The sequence below is a fragment of the Phalaenopsis equestris genome, unplaced genomic scaffold (assembly GCF_001263595.1).
Source record: "Phalaenopsis equestris unplaced genomic scaffold, ASM126359v1 Scaffold000803, whole genome shotgun sequence".
In the NCBI taxonomy this organism is placed as follows: Eukaryota; Viridiplantae; Streptophyta; class Magnoliopsida; order Asparagales; family Orchidaceae; genus Phalaenopsis; species Phalaenopsis equestris.
Genome location: NW_018165243.1, coordinates 162,945 through 168,758, shown reverse-complemented (window position 1 = coordinate 168,758; position 5,814 = coordinate 162,945).

Genomic DNA, 5,814 nt, shown 5'->3' with positions numbered 1-5,814 from the left:
TGTGTGCTCGATGAGTGCCCCTCGGGTAAGATGTAAATCCTTTACATAGATGTTCTTTTCCTCAATGCAAACTCATTCGTAATCGGTGTCTGCTTATTGCATGGCGCCCCGAGTCCCCCTACAGACATAATTCCTTTCCATAGGTAGCATGCTTTATTGGTATATCTCATTTGTGTGTGTCATGTTGTATATAGTCACCCTTGCATCCATTTGCATGATGGGTGCTTTGCCCTTTTAGACACCCATTGTGATTTTTTCGTGCTTCGGTTGAATAATCTCAATGTGGGCTTCTTGCATGTTTTTATGCTTACCCATTTGCTTTGATGACTTATTCTACTCGTTAAGAGAGTGACACATCTGTTGGTCATGATACTCAAATGAGCATTGCCCGCAAGGATGTCTCGACGAGCAATACGAGTTTCTATATCACATGCAACAAACAATATGACTGTGCTAAAGATTCAATGACTCTAAAACATGTCACTTTAAAAAAAAAATTGATATTTTTGCTATTATAAGTATTATTCACCGGTTTTAAAATTATATATGTTAGCTTGTATGTGAGACCACCTTTTTAAGTGTCAACCCTTTCTTGTGATGTGCTTTAGATCCCTTGGATCTTTAGGATGGGGAACATGTGGCTACCCCGTCAAATTCATATGGTAATTAGAGATTTTACCCTATGCACTTAGATGTTGGTTAGGACATTTTTTGTTAGATGATGTGTTAGGCTAGAACTAGGATGCTATATAGTATTTTCGATGTCTTTGGTTATAGTTCTTTGATGGTTTTATAGTTCTAGCCAATCATTACTTTTATGTTTTAGGTGTGCTTGTGTGTGTGTGCTGATTTTTGTATGTATGATAGTATATTTGATTAGTCTTCTGCAGAGAGCCATGCTATACATATGCACACGCAAAGACATAATAAAAGGGGGAGCATGTGATGATTTACATGCTAATTTTGGCTTGCAGGTGCTGCTTAGCTCCCCACTATGCATGGCTCAGACATGTTGCATGTAGGTAGATTTTTGTGCTAACATATCTTAATGTAGGTCGAGTCTTTTTTTTATTTTTCTATGTACTTTTTAAAGCCCTGAGGAAAATCCTATAGTGAAAATAATATACAACCACATGTTTTGAGGCTTTTAGCCCAAGAACCACGTGACGGGGGACAAGGAGCAGCAGCTCATGTCCCATATCTTAATTCCACATTTGATAATGATGTATATGTTTAGGACTGGGCATGTATATGTGGAGTCCGACCGCCCTTTTTTTTCTGGGATATGTTGCAGACCCAAGGGCACCGACCTTTTCTTATTATTTTGATTTGGTTTTTTTCATGTTTTCAATTGCTTGTTTGCATGCTTGAAATGAATTTCATTGTTTCTTTCAACGGTTTGTCTGGAAATCATGAATACAATATATGTTTTTTAGGATTTAAAATTCTAAATTTGTTATAAAATCCTAATAAAATATTCAATATAATGAAAATTTTAGGATTAAAATATTTTTGACTTTATAATTTGCACTTTTACTTTCCTGCATAGTTTTTGGGCCGAATTTTAAATGGGTTGCATGTATGGCTATCACCCCCATCATATTTAATAAGGCTTTCATATTAGGATTGATTAGCTCATTGTATCATATTACATGTCTCAAGGAGAACCCCCCCTGTGCTTCTCCAACCCGACTGGCTGAACATAGATTTTTGCTTAGGTGGTTGTCTAGTATGTTTAGGGTGTTATAAGACTCCTAACCTAAATGGTTGTAAGTTCTTTTGTCCCACTTCTTGGAGCTCCACTTGTAGTCTCAGGATAGAGTTTAGTTCATTTGACCTTAGGGCTACCGAGGTCCCCATAGACAACACAATTCATAGATTTCTAATCAGGGATCTTTGGACGTGTTGGGTCTACTACCTTCACGACTAGGTAGATTTAGAGTTATAGTGGTTTGGGATGACGAGTGTGTGGTACACTGACCTCGCTACCTCTACCTTTTAGGATTACTCTAGCATTTCTCTTGTTGAGCCCCTTCGAGCCTTGTCGCTAATTTGACTTCATTGATATCACCTTGACGATCAGATTACTGATGAGCTTTTGCTTATTTGGGATAAGGTAATTCACCCTCTGCCCTAATGACTCGGTGAACTCTGACGCAAAGAAGATATCACCATGTCAAGAGGATTTTGGTTATTTTGTAAGTTTTGTATGCCAACGAGCTACTACTCATTTAGGATGTGAGAGATACACTCTCTGCCATGTGGCTTACCGAGAGCATTGAAGTATTGTGGCGTTCCTATATGAAATAACCATTCATTCAAGACCTATTCTCCAGGTTCATGATAATATTAGTGAAACTCCTTATATCAGGTATCCTCAGGATGTAATTAACTAGATGTATACGTTCCTCTGGAAGACTCTTGACTCCGGAATAAAAATTTTCTTTTAGGTTCTCTAGTTATGGGCGACTTATGTAAGAATTCTCTTTATGGATGTTGTGTTTCGATGAACTTTGATCCGATATTGTTCGGACATATACTCTCGACCCATCACACGAGGATTACCCATATATAAGTTTTTCACTTGTTTCTTTTTATTTGTTTTCCAATTTGTTATTGTATATCCTTCTTTTTTATTCCTCTCTTCTTCAACTCATTAATGAGATTTTGAAGGGAAATTTATTTGAAAGAGGGAATTATATGATGACATATAAATAGACAAGCGGACGACTCCAGGTCTTTAAAAAGAAACAAGAAAATAGAATTATCGCCATGCTCAAAACTTACACTTTTTGTGTTTCGGTTGCTCGGTTAGGTCATCTCCTTGAACGACTCACACCTTATGTCATACATATTAAGCAAAACTTATCACATAATTGATGGGAGCAACCATCGAGACTTGTTGTTGGGGTGATTCATATACAACCCACTAGAGATCTTGTTATTAATTAATAGAGAATCACAACTAAAGCTTGACCCGCTTCAAGCTATGAGATAGATTTTTATGATTCATAAGCATTACAAGTATATTCTTGTCTATTTTTTATGGGATGTTAAACATTATTGTAGGTCATGTTTAGATAATTTTTACCAATCATACGTTATGCGTTGTTGTCGATCTTGAAAAATTTATTGATCAGACATGTGCGCCCCTGTTAGTTTTACTGATTTGGTGGAGTCAATATTGGCGGGTAGGTTCGAGCTCCCCGAGTGTCGGTTAGGTTTTGACGATCTCTTGCATAAACTCCTCGAGTTACTGGAGTGTTGGTTAGGCTCATTGTTGAGTTGAGCGCTAGTGAGGATATCAGGACTAACTTCCTTGGTGGTACGGTCTATTGGTGGCTCGGTGATCCAAGTGTCTTCGTGAGCCTTTGAGGCAAGTTTGAGCCGAGAGTTGAGGATTGTGCCTCAGCTCCTGACTTTCTCTAAGGGCAGCTCTCTTTGGTGGATGGTGGTTGGTTCACTCGATTCCGAGTGATTAGAGGGAGGAGTTGCATTCTTACATCAATATGTGATTTTTAGCTCGTTCCAATAGCTCGATTAGTTTCTTCAGTCGCAGTAGGCCCAACGCATATCAAAATGGTTCTACCTTTAACCTTTCAGCTAGAACAACATAAGCTTTTGATGGTTCCGGGTCTTGAACGTCCAACATCTCCTTCTGAAAGTGAGCAATGAATGAGCAAAGACTCATTTTGTGCTTGTCAGATTTGCATAAGGTTTGTGAATTTTTATGAGCCTTTTGAGTGTATGCAAACTACGACACAAATATTCACTTGAAATTAGCAAATGATGCAATCACTTTCGGTAGCAATGCATTGAAACGCTTGAGTTCTGACCCTCTTAGCACAATAAAGAAGAGACGACATTTCAGCGCATTAGTGATCCTCAATAGACACACATTTGAGTCAAATGAGGCTATGTAGTATGTCAGATCAGTCCTACCCTTATAAGTCTCCAGTTCTAGGATTTTGAACATATTTGGAGGTTTAACCTCAGAGATTTGTTGAGAGAATGCATTCTCTAGCTGTTTGGGAAGCTTAGTGCGCCTGAATCGGTGTCAGTTAGTCGATGTCATGAAGAAGGGCAATTTCATTGACTTGAAAATTGCAATAATTTTATTGCAAATTTGAAATAAAAACTCTTGATGTCTTTACATAAATAACAAGAATACAATGTAGATCCTTGGGATCAAAGTGCTAAAACAAAAGGTTGCAAATGTTTGTGGATGCATGTATTTATGTGCATAGAGGCAGGTTAGACTATTACATCTTAATTGGAAAAATCATATTTCAATTCATGAAATTAGGAATGACCAGGCGACCAAAAGTTATAAGGCTTTAGTCATCTTGCTTTGGAGGGCTTATTAATGCATGGAAAAATTATGGGTAGAAATTCCTAAATTTATCTCACTTTTCCCACATCATTAAATATTATACCAAGAAAGATGATTTAGTAATATTTTTAAGGATTAAATTAGATTAAGTTTGAGTTAATGAACTTGACCTTGGACGAGCTGTTAGTGGAATGTTGTTCTCAATGATTTTATAGGAATTTAAGTGCCTAAACTATCAATAGATTCCTCACTCACAAGAATGCATTCTCTAGTGTTTGGGATGCTTAGTGCGCCTGAACCAGTGTCAGTTAGTCGATGTCAACCCAACACTATCAAAGTGCTGGAAGTCGTCTGCTCTTTCCAGGGCTAGGGGGCTCTTCAGCTGTCGTGCACTGACCTTTCCTCTCAAGGGTACTTCTCTCTTCTCCTAGCCAGTGCCTATCTAATGGCATCCAACATTTGATCCTTCAATTTCTGGAATTGTTGGTTCACAAACACCCCGGTGCACTCCATGTTATCGGTGTCTTTATTGTGAGCTTATTCTCCTTAGGCTACTCTTCTTCTTTTAGTGGCATGAACACACTCACCACACATTTTAGGATATTGAATTTTGATTTATATGTGAACCACACCCTAAGGAATATAATGTAAAAAAGGAGAGAAATAGATAGAGAGACCGAGAGAAAAGTGAACAATAATGAACAATAAATTATATCAATTTTGTTCACCTTTCCTGACCTTTTTGGCTAAAATAGTGTTTTTTTTCTTCCTCATTTCAATGTGAAATGGAGTAATGAGTACAATATGTTGATATTACATTTTTGCCCTTGCTTTAATGGGGGTTGTACAAGATATCCTAGGTATTTTACATATATGATCTTATCGCTCGATTGTTCTCTGGTTTGTTTGGTTGGGCTTGTTTAGCTTTAGCACTGTAACCTGGTAGGTAGCTCACTCCTCAAAGAGGAAGGCTTAAGGGATGACTGTGAGATTCATTGTTGAGTAGTTAGTTTTTACTCTCTGTTGAGAAGTCTCAGAAGCTTTTATGAGATGATTAATCTTTTCTCAAATCAGATCTATCGGAAGATAGAATACCTCCATCAGTCGACTTTCTTATGGAAGTTGACTTAAATCCTATTTGTCTCATTTCAGTTCGAATGGTTCGAGCTTGAATCACTTTGTTGTTCTCTTCCCTTCATTGTGGCTCGGTCAGTTTTGGCTTTAGTTCGGATGGCTGTGTTTAGTTGGCTTCTATCTTGGTTTTGGATAACTGCATCTAGTAGACTTTCAACCTTTACTATGATGGCTGCATTCGGTAAGATAAGTAGACTTTCTTGTCTTCCGTCGGTAGACCCTATTTTGTCTTACTCTTCTCATACAGACTGTTAGATCATCTCGGGACCAGCGTTGACACATTTTTAATGTACAATCATGTTTAAAAATATTACTCTTACTAATATATATATATATATATATATATA